Below are 17,126 nucleotides of genomic sequence, written 5' to 3'. Positions count from 1 at the left end.
GGGGAATTTAGAGCAAGATAGGAAGCTTTTGGAATGGTGATTTTTGGGGAATTTAGAGCAAGATAAGAAGCTTTTGAAGTGGTGATTTTGGGGGGAATTTAGAGCAAGATAGGAAGCTTTTGGAATGGTGATTTTTGGGGAATTTAGAGCAAGATAGGAAGCTTTTGGAGGTGTCATTTTAGCAGCACGATGGGGCGAAGGAAGAGGCAGGCTAGGGGGGATTTTGGCAGAAGGATGGGGGATGCGGGGAGCAGAGGAGGCGGAGGGCTAGAGGGGAAAGTGGCAAGGAAATGGGGCAGCTCTGGCATTCCCCGCCTCAGGTGCAAACAAAAGGGGGCAGGGAATTCTCATGCAAGCAAATGGGAAATCCCAGCGGTGACAGTCACAAGGCAGGGGAATCCCTTCGGCAGTCAGAGAGCGCAGGCGCAGTAAGAGAGCCCACGGACCCGGGCTCAGGTTCATAAGACAGAAAGGGTTTTTAAGATGAGGCAAAGAAACCTTAAACCCCGGGTTCGTATCTCGAAAGGTTCATATGACGAGGTATCACTGTACTTGCACTTCCATTAATCTTTCCATTTGGAATGCATTTCTATACAACTCTAAACTAAGTTTGCCTCATCCTCCATCTTTTTCATTTGCTATTAGCCATTTTTTCCTTACTCTTGGCCTTTTATCTTCTTCTAACCAATAATTTAATCTTCTGTCTCATTCCCTTAATTTTGCCCCAGGTAAAACACCTGGCAGTACCTGAATTATATACAGGGGGTGGACGAAAAGATGAAAACACCTTGAAAAATCATCAAAATATATATTTTAATATGGTGTTGGTCCACTTTTTGTGGCAAATACATCCTCAATTCTCTGAGGTATTGATTCATACAAATTGTAAATTTTTTCCAAAGGAATTTTTGCCCATTCTTCAGTTAAAGCAGCCTCCAGTTCTTTTAGAGATGATGGTGGTAGAAATCGTCTTCTTACTTGAATCTCTAAAAGCGACCATAAATGCTCAATAATGTTGAGGTCTGGCAATTGTGGTGGCCAGATGAGATGCTGAACTTCATTAGAATGTTCCTCGTGCCATTCTTTAATAATTCTTGCTCTATGGATTGGTGCATTATCATCTTGAAAGATGGCATCAGCCTCTGGAAACAGTTCTTGAACCATAGGATGAATTTGGTCGGCCAAAATTCTTAAATAGTGATGTCTGTTAATTCTTCCATGAAGGGAAATCATTGGCCCGATGGATTTCCAAGAAATAGCACCCCAGATCATCACTGAACCCCCGCCATGTTTGACGGTTGGGAGCAATGTTCCCTCTAATTTTTTTTCGGTATGGGCGGAAAGGTATAGTGTTTGAGCAGCAGTCCCTTTGGGACTGGGCGGCACAGAAGTCAATATATAAATATAAATAAATAAATAAATATTTCTAATTTCTCTTTTTTCTCCCCTTTTTGCTTTCATTTCTTTCTCTCTCTCTCTCTCCCTTCCTCTCCTTTTCTCTCTCTCTCACACTCACTCTCTTTCTCTCTCTTTCTCTCTCTCTCCCCCCTCTTGCTCTCTCTTTCTCACTCTTTCTCTTTTTCTAACACTTTCTGTCTCCCTCTCTTTCTCTCTTTCTCTGTCTCTCTTGCTTTCGCTCTCTTCCTCTCCTTTTCTCTCTCTCTCTTGCTTTCTTTCTTTCTCTATTTCTCTCTCCCCTCCCTTTTCTCTCTCTCTTGCTCTCTCGTACACCATGCCAGCAACAGAGAGAGAAAGAGAAAGAGAGAGAGCGGAGAGAGAGCGGAGGGTGGCTTGCTGGTCTGCGGCCCCCTGGATGAGTGGCCCCACAGGGCCCCAGTGCTGGAATCTGCTGTTGCCTCTGCCCCCATCCGGCTCTTTTTACAGCAGCACTTCAGCCTGATGATGGTGAATGTGATTTCACCGAAACGTCGCATAGACATTCAAAATATTACATGAGGCAAAACCCGAACTCAGAACAATCTACATACATATACCCGTGAAAATCTACGAAGACACACACATATATATAAACATATATATATATAAACATAGAAGACTGATGGCAGAAAAAGACCTCATGGTCCATCTAGTCTGCCCTTATACTATTTCCTGTATTTTATCTAAGGATGAATATATATTTATCCCAGGCATGTTTAAATTCAGTTACTGTGGATTTACCAACCACATCTACTGGAAGTTTGTTTCAAGCATCTACAACTCTTTCAGTAAAATATTTTCTCATGTTGCTTCTGATCTTTCGCCCAACTAACCTCAGATTGTGCCCCCTTGTTCTTGTGTTCACTTTCCTATTAAAAACACTTCCCTCCTGAACCTTATTTAACCTTTTAACATATTTAAATGTGTCGATCATTTACATCCCCCCTTTCCCTTCTGTCCTCCAGACTATACAGATTGAGTTCATGGTCTTTCCTGATAAGTTTTATCATTAAGACCTTCCATCATTTTTGAGCCCATCTTTAGACCCGTTCAATTTTATCAATATCTTTTTTTAGGTGAGGTCTCCAGAACTGAACACAGTATTCCAAATGTAGTCTCACCAGCGCTCTATACAGCGGGATCACAACCTCCCTTTTCCTGCCTGTTATACCTCTAGCTATGCAGCCAAACATTCTACTTGCTTTCCCTACTGCCTGATCACATTGTTCACCCATTTTGAGACTGTCAGAAATTACTACCCCTAAATCCTTCTCTTCTGATGTTTTTGCTAATACAGAAGTGCCAATTCAATACTCAGATTGAGGATTCCTTTTCCCCAAGTGCATTATTTTACTAAGCTATCATCAGCTCTTTATGTGGAACCGTATCAAAGGTTTTGCTGAAGTCCAGATAGGACTTCATATTTTTAATATATAATAAAATATATAATAAAACAAATAGCAAATTCTTATTTATAAATAGTGATGGTGCTTTATGGTGCTTTATGTCATGTGATAAAATGAGGATAGATTTCAGATTTCAATATTTGTGAAAGCAAGTTCATGTGATCATAGGTAGATAGATAGATCATATTATTAAGTATACATGGTTCAATCCTGTGAACGTTTATTTGTTGACAAATTTTAGAGGATTTATTTAAAAATATTATTTTAAAAGAAAAACTAATTGTGCACACAATATCCATATTTTTAGTATCACAGATGATACGGATGAATCCACATACACATGGGAGGTTGAACAACTAACCTTGTGGTGTGACTAAAACAATCTGGAACTGAACACACTCAAAACCGTTTAGGAGAAACCCTCCCAAACTTTCACTTCTTACAATGCTAGAGAACACAATATTAACAGGAGAGACCTTCAAATTTTTAGGTTCTACCATATCACAAGATCTAAAATGGACACCTAACATCAAAAATGTCATCAAAAAAAGCACAACAATGAATGTTCTTTGTGCAACAACTCAGAAAGCTCAAACTGCCCAAGAAGCTGCTGATACAGTTCCACAGAGGAATTACTGAGTCTATCATCTGCACCTCTATAATTGATTGGTTTGATTCTGCAAACCAACAAGACAAAAACAGACTTCAGAGGATCATTAGAAGAACTGTAGGAAAACATTTGCTACCAACCTGCCTTCCATTGAGGACCTGTATACTACATGAGTCAAAAAGAGGGCTGTGAAAATATTTACAGACACCTCTCATCCTGGACACAAACTGTTTCAGTTCCTACCCTCAAAATGACGCTATAGAGAAGTGATGGTGAACTTTTTTTGGTTTACGTACCAAAAGGGTTTGTGTGGGTGTGCACGTGCCCACATCCCTTCCCTCCCCCTTCCCCTTCAGGAAACTTCTTCAAACTCCGGAGCACAAAAAGCAGCACATCAGGCAAAACGGAAGTTTGGAAAATGCACTTCCTATTGGCCCATTGTGCTGTTTTTTGCACTCCGGGGCTCCAGGAAGCTTCCCTGAACCCTCCAGAGTGCAAAAAACAGCACAACAGCAAACCAGAAGCATTTGTTTTGTTTCCAGGGCTTCAGGTAAGTTTTCCTGAAGTATCCGAAGAGCAAAACGGCCTTTCCCAAGGCTGAAAATCAGCTGGCCAGTGCGCTGGAGCTGAAACAGGACATAGTCTTGTGTGCCCTCTGATATGACTCGGCGTGCCACCTGTAGCATGTGTGCCATAGGTTTGCCATCACAGCTATAGAGCAAGACAGTTGTTGAGTCTAGTATTGTTTGATACTAATTGGTCAAGTCCCAGGCTGGTTATGGCATTGAATAAAGTAGTATGGATTGGTTCCGTGCTGCATTCATTTAGGGTCCAGTTGATGTGTGGTAGGTTGAGATCACCAAGGAAGATAGTAGGGTAGGAGCAGAAGGCTGCCCACGTTAGTAGTGAAGCTAATTTGGTTGCATGTGTGATGTTGTAGTCAGGAGCTCGGTAGCATAGTAGGAAGCGGAGTGTGTTATTCAGGGAAAGATCACATATAATGGTTTCAGGGAGGATAAGATCATGTGCAATTTGGATGTTTTTTAGATTGAGTGTTTTTTTAATAGAATATAGCTACACTGCCTCCTCTGCGGGATTCTCGGTCAGATCGAAAAACAAGGTAGTTATTTGATGTGATGACGGAGTCAGGATAGGATGAATTTAGCCATGTTTCACAGACAAAGATTATGTCAAATATGTTGGTGTTTAGTAATAGGAGGAATTCAGACAACTTGTTGGTTATACTTCTTGCATTGATTAATTTACATTTAAGATTGATTTTGGGTTCTGGATTGAAATAGGGTTGAGTTGGATTGAAATTGGATTGTCTTAAAGTAGTAAGGGGGCGCTTCCCTATTCATGGCTGGAAGTGTTAGGGATGTCCGTTTGCTGGTGAGGGATGGTAAGGATAGAAGTGTGGGATGGCTGAAAGATGAAGGGAGGGTTGTGGGTCTTGGTTTTGATGCATTCAGTGCGGTAATCTATGTATAGGTTAGTTTCACCAAGACCTTGACGTCTCTTAAGTTCGGCCCAAAGTTCACGAGAACGGATGCGTTGAAGTAGAGATAGATCTGGTCTGGATCTAAGTTTGCTGTAGTTGGTGTTATTTCTGGTGATGGAGTTCATAGTCTTGGTGAACTGTTGTTTGGTAGTTTCACTTTTACAAACAACTCTACAGAATTGGGGAGCCGTTGATCCATCACTGTACCTAAGTACAGGGCCGTTTCTAGTGACCTCTAAGATGTCATCAGGGACAATTGTTCAAGGATGTTGGCTGCGAATGATGTTACATACACTTGCTAGATCAGATTCCCCATTTTCCTAGAGGCCAAATAGGATTGCATTCTGTCGCTTTTGTTCACGCTCCATGGCATTTTTAACGAGGGTAGAGATGTCGGCAGTTGGGTTTGGAGGTAGCGGATGGAGAATAAACTGGTGGTGGAGAATAAACTGGTGGTGGTGGAGTGGTGTAGGGCAGAGGTCCCCAACCGCTGGTCCGCGGACCGGGACCGGGCCGTTGGGGTTTTCCAGCCGGTCCGCGGCGGCGCTGCCCTCCCAGCAGAGGACATTATGCAGGACAGGGTGGGGCGTCGGGCAGGGCGGGGAGAATCAGGAGGCTCCTTTGGCGGCTGGGGGCTGCCTGGCTTCGTGATTTTGGCTGGGGGGGAGTTAGGAAGGTCCTACTTCTCCCCCCCCCAGCCAAAAACTCAAAGCCTATCTGCTGGATACGGGCGATGAGCGGGACGAGCGGCACCGAAGCCGGTGGCTGTGGCAGCTGCTGCAAGAGGCTTCCGCGCCGCTCTGTCCCACTCATCGCCCGTATCCAGCAGATAGGCTTTGAGTTTTTGGCTGGGGGGGGACTTAGGAAGGTCCTACTTCTCCCCCCCCAGCCAAAAACTCAAAGCCTATCTGCTGGATACGGGCGATGAGTGGGACAGAGCGGCGCGGAAGCCTCTTGCAGCAGCTGCCACAGCCACCGGCTTCGGCGCCGCTCGTCCCGCTCATTCCCCGTGTCTGGCAGAAGCTGCTGCCCGAGTGCTCTTGGCTGGCGGGATTCAAAGTGCTGGGGTGGGGGGTGTCCTGACAGCCCCCCCACCCCAGTGCTTCGCCTCCCGCTGGGACACCCCCCACCCCAGAACTTTGAATCCCGCCGGCCAAGAGCACTCGGGCAGCAGCTTCTGTCAGACACAGACAATGAGCGGGACGAGCGGCGCCGAAGCCGGTGGCTGTGGCAGCTGCTGCAAGAGGCTTCCGCGCCGCTCGTCCCACCCATTGCCCGTATCCAGCAGAAGCTGCTGCCCGAGTGCTCTTGGCCAGTGGGATTCAAAGTGCTGGGGTGGGGGGTGTCCCAGCGGGAGGCGAAGCACTGCGGCGGGGGGGCTGTCGGGACACCCCCCACCCCAGCACTTTGAATCCCGCTGGCCAAGAGCACTCAGGCAGCAGCTTCTGCTGGATACGGGCGATGGGTTGGATGAGCGGCGCGGAAGCCGGTGGCTGTAGCAGCTGCTGCAAGAGGCTTCCGCGCCGCTCTGTCCCACTCATCGCCCGTATCCAGCTTATAGGCTTTGAATTTTTGGCTGGGGGGTGGAGAAGTAGGACCTTCCTAACTCCCCCCCCAGCCAAAATCACAAAGCCAGGCAGCCCCCAGCTGCCAAAGGAGCCTCCTGATTCTCCCCGCCCTGTGGAGAAGTGTGGAGGGCTGCGTCACTAAGCTCCACCCCTCCATAACCCCACCCCCATATGACCAAAGCCCCCCCCCCCCGGGCCGTGGAAAATTGGTCTAGCTTAAAGCCGGTCCCTGGTGCAAAAAAGGTTGGGGACCTCTGGTGTAGGGTATTTGTTTTGGTGGTTTAGCATTTATCAAATCTTGGATGGTTTTGTTCTATGGAGGCAAGCTGAGGTTCGATGTTTTCTATGTATGCTTGTTGTGTTTTAGAGAATGCTATTAGGGTGAGGATTTCATCAGATGAGTTGCTGAAGGAGTCAGGTTTTGGAATACAAGATGGGCAGAAATAGTAGAACGAGGAATTATCTTGAAGAAAAGCCGCAATATGTTTATTTATGTTAAGGCAGGTATGGTGAGCTGCTTTGTAGCAGGAGTGACATTTTTTAGATCCTTTTTGTATATTAATTGAGTCATTGCATTTAAAGCAAAGGTTGCTGGAGTTATCAGGATTATTTTCCTGGGAGTTTTGGGACCTTTTTTTAGCTGGCATATCTGGGCACAGGATTATTGTTTGCTGATATAGCTTTTATTGTTATATAGCAATTGGGTAGAGTATAGATATATCTGAGAATGTGATTGCTAGGATCCTTCACAACCACTAGGGGGAGATGGAGCGTTGCTGTCAGATTAAGTGACTTTTCAAGTTGATAGAAGCTTTCACTTCCCAGAGCACAGGAAGTCTCTTGGTCTTTGTTAAATTGATGAACCACATGGTAATGGAGAACTCCTAATGCTGCTACTGAAGCAGGACAGTTTCAGAATCCTGAATCAGCTTTTGGGAAGGCTCGGGCGTTTGCAGAGTCAGTTGGCTCCTAATGCTGTTGAAATGAGCTGCAGGAGGCTGATGGCTCTTCGGAGATCTCAGAGCTGGAGACTCGTCTGTACTTCTTTGCAAGCTCCCAGGTAACTTTGTTGGGCTTATTGGAATCAGTTGTGCAGCACTGGATAGGGAATAGGGCTCTTGGCGGTTCACCTTTCACCCACCCAAATTAAATCACAGGGCTGGGGAATCGGCTGTGCCTGGGAACTCTGCAGGACTTTAAGAATCAGATGGGAATCTGGCTTTTAAAATCAGCTGGGAAGCACTGGGGAATGCCTGGGTGGAATAGGGCTTCAGATGTTTATGAATTAGGCTTCAGAGGTTTGAATCAAGCTTCTGATATTTTTTAAATCAGCTGGGAAGCTGGAATCGGGCTACGGTGAGATGAATTAAACAGTTGAGAAGTGGGAACGCACCTTTGTTATGTCCTGTAGCCTTGTGATTGCTTTGTAGTCTAGCGGTTGTTTGTTGAGCCTCCTGGGATTTCAGAATCGTCGCTTGATAGTAAGGGAATTCATTTACTTCCTTTCAGATTTTTCCTGTCTCTGAATTGGGTTTTATAACTTTTTAAAAGACTTTACCCTACCTAGTGAAGTGACCATGCATCTCACTCAGATCGCCATCTTGAGAATTCTTGATGAACATATCTTTTATGTACACAGAGAACATCTCCACCAAGAAAAATTCCTCATGTGTCCAATGACACTTGGCCAATAACAAATTCAATTCAATTCTATATCATTTAAAGGGATTGTGCTATTTGGTCACACTCACATCTCAACTTAGTTCACTTTCTGGTAAATAGCTGTTTCTTGTTTCCTGATTATCCAATGTATCACAGCAGGCGTAGTTAGGTGGTCAAATAAAGAGGAGAGGTCTAGAGCAGCTGGAGACATTTGGGTCAGAACAAATTTATATTTCAATTTTTCTTAATAATTTTGCCCCAAATTTGATTTATATTTTTACTGCACCCTTAATTTATACCCCCATAATTTGTGTTTGATGTTTAGGGATACACATTCCACCATGTAACAAATAGGTTTTTTCAAAAAACTTTCAATTAACTATGTAGTTACTTTCTATAATTCACAGAAATCTTATTCAATTTCATGACACTACAATCATTTCACATTTTCTACTTATATAGTGCAGCAACTATTCATTATATCAGCGGTTCTCAACCTGTGAGTCGCGACCCCGGCGGGGGTCGAATGACCAAAACACAGGGTAGCAGTGTTTTTCAAACAGTGGAGACAAGGTCAGGTGTGCCGCGAAGAAGGAAGCTTAAGTTCCGGTCTCACAACTTTTTGCTGAGGGCGCGAAGAGCAAAAAGTTGTGAGACCGAAAGCTGAGCTTCCTTCTTTGCGCCTTCCAAGTTTTCTGGCAGCTGCAGTGCCCTGCCTGGCTGGAGCTTCCCTGGAGACATGCCAAATTAAATTGATAAGTAAAGAAGATAAAGAAATGTTGAATAAAGAAATAACTAAAGAAGAACTGGAAAAAATAATTATGAAACAGAATAATAATAAAACACCAGGCCCAGATGGTTTCCCAATTGAATTCTATAAAGCAACACTTCACATAACGGGAGAATTATTATTAGAAATCTACAAAAAATGTTAACAAACGGTGAATGTCTGGCATCATGGCAAGAAGCTAATATAACATTGATACACAAAGAAGAAACAGACGCAAAATATATTAAGAACTACAGACCAATATCCTTATTAAACGTAGATTACAAAATTTATATGTCAATCATAGCAGATAGATTTAAAAAAATATTAAACAAAATAATACATCCTGATCAGAATGGTTTTCTGCCTAATAGACAAATTAGAAATAATATAAGAATTACATTAAATATGTTAGAATACTATGAAAGTCACAATGATAAGGAGTTTGCAATGCTGTTTCTAGATGCTGAGAAAACCTTCGATAACCTCAATTGGAATTTTTTTTAAAAATTAATAAATATTATGGATTTAGGAGGAAATTTTGAAAATACGATAAATAAAATATATTCCAAACAAAAGGCAAGGATAATTATAAACGGAGATTTAACAAATTCATTCGATATTAAAAAAGGAGTGAGACAAGGCTGCCCATTATCTCCCTTAATATACATAATGTCTATAGAAATCCTACTAGATCAAATCAGGGGAAAATCACTAATACAAGGCACTAAAATTAAACAGCAAATATATAAAGCACAGGCTTTTGCCGATGATCTGGTCTTCTTTTTAGAAAATCCAGTCAGCTCATTGATATATTTAGTAAAAGAATTAGAGAATTATGGAAAAGTGGCCGGATTAAAAATAAATAGGAATAAAACTAAAATATTAACCAAGAATTGTAATCAAGATTTAAATAAATTATTAATAAAGGAAACAGGTTTTCAAATAGAAAAAAAATTAAATACTTAGGAATTTGGTTTACGGCAAGGTACTCTTCACTAAAAGAATTAAACTATATGAAACTACTAAACAAAACAAAAGAAGATTTAGAAAAATGGACAAATTTAAACTTATCCTTAATGGGAAGGATCAATACCATAAAATCTAATATACTCCCAAGGTGGCTCTACCTCTTCCAAACAGCGCCAACACAATTAGACAAATCATTCCATCCAAATATAATTAGCCAAGAACAAATTATAACCTATGAAGTCCTCCTGAATACCAAAGGAAGTCTAAAAACTAGAGAAAGACTTAAAGCTGAAGGCATAGTAATAGACTGGCTACCATATTACCAAATTCAAAGTAGATACAAAAAAGACCTGGTGAAATTCGGAATATGTAAAAAACAAAATGAAATAGATAAAATATTAACAGGTCCTGACAAAAAATTCATAACCAAAATGTATAACTATCTACTAAACTACGAAAATATCAAAGAAATAGTTAAACCTAATATGATAGCTTGGATGACCAACTTTGACTATGCGATCCAACTGGAAGACTGGGAAAAACTATGGTCAGTAAATTACAAGATGATGCTATCAACACCTTAAAAAGAAAATCTCTATAAAATGTTTTTCCGATGGCACTATGCGCCAGCGCGCTTAGCCAAAATAAATGTGAATGTAAGCAACAAATGTTGGAAGTGCAAAAAAGAGATAGGAATATACTACCACATTTGGTGGCGATGTAAGGAAGCAAAAAAAATTTGGACCCAAATTCAGACATGGATGGAAGAAATATTGGATTATAAACTTGAGAGGAAACCAGAAATGTACTTATTAGGAATAATTAGAGGCAAACATAGTAAAGAAAATTATTACTTAATAAATCATATACTCACAGCTGCAAGATTAGCATTTGCACAAGTATGGAAACAAGAAAAGACCCCAAACGAAGAAATGGTGATTAAAAAAAAATTAGACTGCGCCAAATTTAGCAAATTAACATATGAGATACAAAACCAACAAAATGAGGACTGTTACAGAGTGTGGGAGAAATTATACAACTGGGTGGAAATTAAGAAAAATGCATAGTAAATAGAATTGTAAAAGATAAACTTTGTAAACATATAAATTGTAAATGTTTAATGTTGTCTGTATGGTGTTTAATTGTTTGTATGTTAAATAAAATTGTTAAAAAAAAAGTTGCGAGACCGGAAGCTGAGCTTCCTTCTTTGTGCCTTCCAAGTTTTCCGGCAGCTGCAGCGCCCTGTCTGGCTGGAGCTTCCCTGGAGGCGACAGCAGGTGAGCTTTGGGGCTCAGCGGGAGGGTGCCAGCAGTAGCCATGGGGCAGCGGCAGGCCGCACGCCAACAACCAACCCCCAGCGCAGCCTTTTCAAAGGCCGTGCACAACAGAGCTGGGCGTTGGGGTTGGGGGAGGGGAGCGACGAAAATGGAGGCCGGCAAAGATTTTTCTTACTTTAAATGTCACGTGCGTATCTGCACGCGCTCCCCATTCCCCTGCCAGCTGCCGGCACCAGCCCAATGACCGTCTAGGGGGGGGGCATGGATTCACGCCCTGCAAGCTTTTGGCACCCACCCGATGACTGTCTGGGGGGAGCGCGGATCCACGCCCCGCAAGCTTTTGGCACCTGCCCGATGACCATCTGGGGGGAGCGCAGATCCATGCCCCGTGAGCTGCCAGCACCGGCCTGATGACCATCTGGGGAGAGCACGGATTCACACCCCGCGAACTGCCGGCGCTGGCCCAATGACCATCTGGGGGGAGCATGGATCCACACCCCGCAAGCTGTCAGCGCCGGCCCGCAAGAGAGAAAGAGCAACAGACAGAGCAACAGAGAGCGAGAGAAAGAAAAAGAGGAAGAAAGAAAGAGAAAAAGACAGAGTGAGAAAGAGAGAGAAAGAGGAGGGAGAGAGAAAGAGAGAGAAAGAAAGCAAGAGAGGGAAAGAAAGCAAGAGAGAGAGAAAGTGTGTGTGAGAGAGAAAGCAAGAGAGAGAGAAAGAGTGTGTGAGAGAGAAAGCAAGCAAGAGGGAGAGAGAAAGTGTGTGTGAGCAAGAAAGAAAGCAAGAGAGAAAGAGAGTGAGAGAGAGAGAGAGAAAGCAAGAGAGAGAGAAAGATAGCAAGAGAGAGAGGGGGGAGAGAGAAAGAGAAAGCAAGAGAGAGAGAGAAAGCAAGAGAGAGAGAGAGAGCAAGAGAGAGAACAAGAGAGAGACAGAGAGAAAGATAGGGGAGAGACAGAAAGAAAGCAAGAGAAAGAGAGAGAGAGAGAGAAAGCAGGAGAGAGAGAGAAAGCAAGAGAGAGAGAAAGAAAGCAAGAGAGAGAGAAAGCAAGAGAGGGAGAAAACAAGAGAGGGAGAGAGAGAAAAGGAGAGAAGGGAGGGAGAGAGAGAAATGAGAGAAAAAAGGGGAGAAAAAAGAGAAATGAGAAAATGATTGAGGCAGAGAATGAGAGGAAAGAGAGAGAGAGAAAAGAGAGAGAGAGAATTGACTCTTGATTTAAACTTCAATCATATGATAAAAATCACCCAAAGAATAAGAGAGAAAAAAAACCCAGCCCTCACCTGTTTTTGGAAATGGTTCAAGAGTTTTTGTGATTAATCACTATGTTTAAATTATGTTGGATTTGTAGCAATGCGAATAGATAATGCAAATCAGGTACAGTATTTACATTTTTAATCATAATTGTAGCAAAATTACAGTTTTGAAGTAGCCACCAAAATTATTTTTTGGATTGATGTCACTGCAACATGGGGAACGGTATTGCACCATCACGGCATTAGAAAGGTTGAGAACCACTGCATTATATTCATCTAATAATGTGTCTATTCAACATTGTAATGCATTTACTAAACATTTTAAGTTAGTACATATAGACTACTTGCTCTTCTCTTCAGAGAAAAGCCTGTGGCAGTGCACAATGTAATAAAAATGTCAGATAGCCACCCAACAATTAAACAACTCCAAATGAAAAAGCATACAGGTAGTTCTTGTTTAGCAACTACAACTTGGACCAGCAAGCTGGTTGTTAAATAAAGCAACCACTAAGTGAAAATCTTAACTTTCTGAAGATCCCTCAAGACCTGGTGGTTTTGCCATCAGGTCTAGAGATCCTATGGAATTGGCAAAATAAATTAATAATTTCCCAGTATTATTAACATCTCTTTTGCCCATTATATTTACTTGCATTTTATAGTTTTTAATATTTTAAATTATTATAATTGTTATTTCTGAGCTATATTTTTTAAACTTTGTTTTTCACTGCCCAGCATCACTTGTTTCGTGAGATGAATGGGCTATATAAATTTGTAAAATAAATGAGACCAGAACTATGCTTACAGTTCTATCTCAGTTTTCCTTTGCTTGAAGTTCTTTGTCCCTTTGTGGATATCGTGATATGGAGTAAATAAGAAAGTAAAAATAAGAGCAGTAAGACCCTATGAAGATCATAATTGCAAGGATTGGTCACATCTTTAAAACAATGGTTTAATTTTGGTCACTAAATAAGTCACTATGTAAGTTAGGACTGTACAGCATACAACAAATGCATTTTTAAATTATTTCTAACACATCTGAGAATGGCTACTATATGAGTACTGGTCACCAACTTTTCCTATACTTCTGAATAACTATCTGTATGTTAGAGAGAGCTATATTTAAGATCTGCTAAAACAATTATAAAGTAAATGAATCATGGCTAAGTAGTACCAACACCAATGACTCTAAATCTTATATAACCTAATTAGATATAATTCAGTTGGTTTATATCTTTATCTAACAAACTTCCCCATAGTAAAATCACTGTCAATAGTTAATGTAAACATTCTATATCAGGGGTGTTAAACTTGTGGCATCATGGCGTTGTTGTGTGATATTATTGGGACTTTTCCCTTCACCAAACTGGTTGTGGGCAAGGCCAGCGCTTAACGCATCCAGCCCACAGGCCATGAGTCTGATAGCTCTGTTCTGTATCTTCCACCTTAATTCAATCCTTGTGCGAAAAATCTGGGGTATGAAAATATGAGATATTTTATTTAAGTCTTTTTTTTTAGTTCATCCTTTTAGCCATTTGTTGCTCTGAAGAAAAGCCTATGAATCACACAATATCCTGAGGCCAACCTGTTAGTCAAATTTCTTGAGGTCAAAAGATATGTCAAAAGATAAACATTTCCTCATGAATTGCCCATTACAGACATTATCACTTACTCATCCCAACTATCTCATGCTTAACATCACAGGCTGCTTTCATCTTCTCAGAGACCATCAGAAAAGACCAAACACAAGTGAGACATGCATCATAATCCCTTTCCACATCCATAAAACATGCAGTCATGTGTAGATAAATGTACTCCTAGACATTCTGATTCACTCCTATAATATTTGTAATGGAGAAAAAAACTTGTTTTTTAAGTGTTTTAAGTTTGAAAGGGTTTTTTTTGTAACACAAAGCATGAAGTATTCAGGAAAGTGGTTTATTTCTTCATCCAGATGCCTTCCAAAATACAAAACCCGCCCATTCCTATTTTTAGACTAAGGCTCTTAGTGTTTCTTCATTTAATGTGGATTTAAATGCTTCAAAAACAGACATTGGTATATTTGTGAAAGCCGCTGCGTTTTTCTTTAAACTTTTGTAAATGCATTTTTTTTAAAAGAAAAAGGAGGAAAAAAGAAAAACAATGAAGCAAAGATGACTTTTCTCAGCATTCTTTGTAACGAAGTGTGCTAGCTGTGAGAAAATGTTCTCATACTTTGTATCTAATTCTGGCCTTTAAAAAAATTGTCCACTAGAGCTAGTGAGATGGACAGCTAGAATAACTGGGTATAAATACTCTGTAATTCACAACACTTATAGGAAGACTATTTACATAAATTTCTCCCAACACTCAGCTGGACAAAAATAAACCAATAATATCAGAGAATACAAACAATATTTTCCCCAAAGCATTCTGAAAGCTTTACAGTATTTCCTCAATTTTCGCAGGGGGATGCATTCCGAGACAGCCCGCGAAAGTCGAATTTCCGCAAAGTAGAGATGCGGAAGTAAATACATTATTTTTGGCTATGAACAGTACGTATTACAAGCCTTCCCTTAACACTTTAAACCCCTAAATTATAATTTCCCATTCCCTTAGCAACCATTTAGATTATTACTCACCATGTTTATTTATTAAAGTTTATTAAAAAAATATTTATTAAGGGTGGGACTGTGGTATAGGGGAAAAAACCACTAAGTATTTTTAATTAATATTTTTGAAAAACCGTGGTATAGACTTTTTGCGAAGTTGAAACCCGCGAAAATTGAGGGAACACTGTATTTCAAAAGTCTCATAATGTTCAGGTTAATGAGCCCTAGTATCTTAGGAAATAACCCTGATAAAATATCCAACATTTTTCTGTATTATTAGTTAACTATCTATTTGTTTGGAAATCTTTCTTTCTTTTTCCCTCTCAGAAAACCCTAGATATATTTTCCCTAATCTTCCTCTTCCCAAATCTCATAGTACAGTATTTGTATTCCCACGCTGGACACAGGAAAAATAGCCTACATGCTATTTCTTCTAAGTATAATACAACGAACTGTTTTTTTTTTAAATTACCAAATCCTAGATTATATGTGGGGGGAAAAATCACACCTCAGACTTAAACAGCTATTGTCATGCTAACATCCTGAATAAACTAAAAAAAAGGCTGAGAGAATGCAAATAACATGAGTTGGAAAGCATAGCTCAAATTACTGAAAGCTTTAAGAATCAGTAACAAGCACAGTGTTATTAGCTACATTTTTGACCACATCACACAATTTCTGCTTCCATAGAATTGTTTTCGTCTGCCATCCTCCACCCACATTTAGACACATTTACTTAATATACACCAAAAGAATTCTTTGAATCTAGAAAATGGGCACATAATCCTATCCTTACCTTTTTTGTATCTCATTCACACCAGAGGACAACTTTTCGACATGCAGAAGTAAGCACAATAGCTGTAAAACCAGCACTTTGGGAACTGAAGTGGAGCTGTGCAGGTACTCAATAATATACTGTAGACAGATTAGTCAGAGAAAGAGCTGTACTTCATGACTCAGTGGTTTCTTCACTAAAGCTTTCTACTCTAATGCTTTCACAATAAAAGTCCCTTAAAGTTCCTGGGAATTCAAACTGTTGGTTGCTAAAAGCAAAATACAGCATTTGAAGTGGGAATGGAGGCATATGTTGTCTTGTTTTATTGCTTCTAGTCTTCTTTTCAAAATAGTTCAAAATTAATCTCTTACTTTATTAGGCAAAGTCAGAAACGTATTAAATATAGAAACCATATTACTTCATCAAACAAAATTAGTTTACTGGGGGAAGTTTACCAATATTGAAGTCACAAAATCTTTGAGTAGAATTTAAACAAAATGTGATAGATGACATAGATATTCATTTTAGATTTCCCTGGAATAGACTAATAACTGATCCATATTTTAAAAATATAAAGTCTATTTCCAGTGTTACAACAACTTTAAGCATCCAAAAACTTTATAAAATGGTGCAACAATTGTTACAATGCTTTCCCTAGTATAAATCATAAAAGTTTAAAGCAGGCTTTTTTATTCATAAAATAGATTGAATTTCAGTTCCTATAATTTTCCAAATAGTCTCTGAGTTAGCGTGAAACACATTACAGAAAAAAAATTATACAGGATTGATTAAAGTATGAATGAATACCCTAAGCCAATGATGGTGAACCTTTTTTCCCTTGCATGGCAAAAGGGCATGCGTGTGCACTAGTGTGTGTCCACACCCATGCCCTCCCTCTGCACATGCGCACACCCCCTACACTGCCTCCCATATGTGCATCGGTTTCACAAGGGACTCCTGAAGTCAATAAAAACAACCCAACGGGCCAACCAGAAGTTAGTTTCTGAACTTCCATTTGGCTATTTTTCACCATCCCCACACCTTCAGGAGGTTTCCCTGACGCCTCGGGAGAGTGAAAACAAAGTTCTGGTTGGCCCATTGAACCATTTTTTTTGCCAACAAAAATGGCCCAAAAGGCTGAAAATCAGCTGGGCAGCATGCATATGTGCACTGGAGCTGACATAAGGCAACACCTTGCATGCTCCCTGATATCGCTCTGTGTGCCACCTGTGGCAAAGGTGACATAGGTTTGCCATCAAAGCCCTAAGCATTATAGATTTTTGTAAGATTGGATAGACAAGTCAGATTAA

The 17,126-nt window shown here is 40.7% G+C and overlaps 1 protein-coding gene across 1 annotated transcript in view; it reads right to left on the bottom strand.

Moving 5' to 3' along the window:
- PALLD (palladin, cytoskeletal associated protein) overlaps positions 1-16,029 on the bottom strand; it is a 170,682-nt gene extending 154,653 nt beyond the window's left edge. The window contains exon 1 of the mRNA XM_070757400.1: positions 15,838-16,029. The gene's annotated coding sequence lies outside the window, so the exon portion shown is untranslated. The remainder of the gene's footprint in view (positions 1-15,837) is intronic.
- Positions 16,030-17,126: the final 1,097 nt, after the last annotated feature.

This window comes from Erythrolamprus reginae, chromosome 7 (genome assembly GCF_031021105.1).
Source record: "Erythrolamprus reginae isolate rEryReg1 chromosome 7, rEryReg1.hap1, whole genome shotgun sequence".
Taxonomy (NCBI): Eukaryota; Metazoa; Chordata; class Lepidosauria; order Squamata; family Dipsadidae; genus Erythrolamprus; species Erythrolamprus reginae.
The sequence above is the reverse complement of the archived record's forward strand: the minus strand, read 5'-3'. Positions and strand labels throughout refer to the sequence as shown.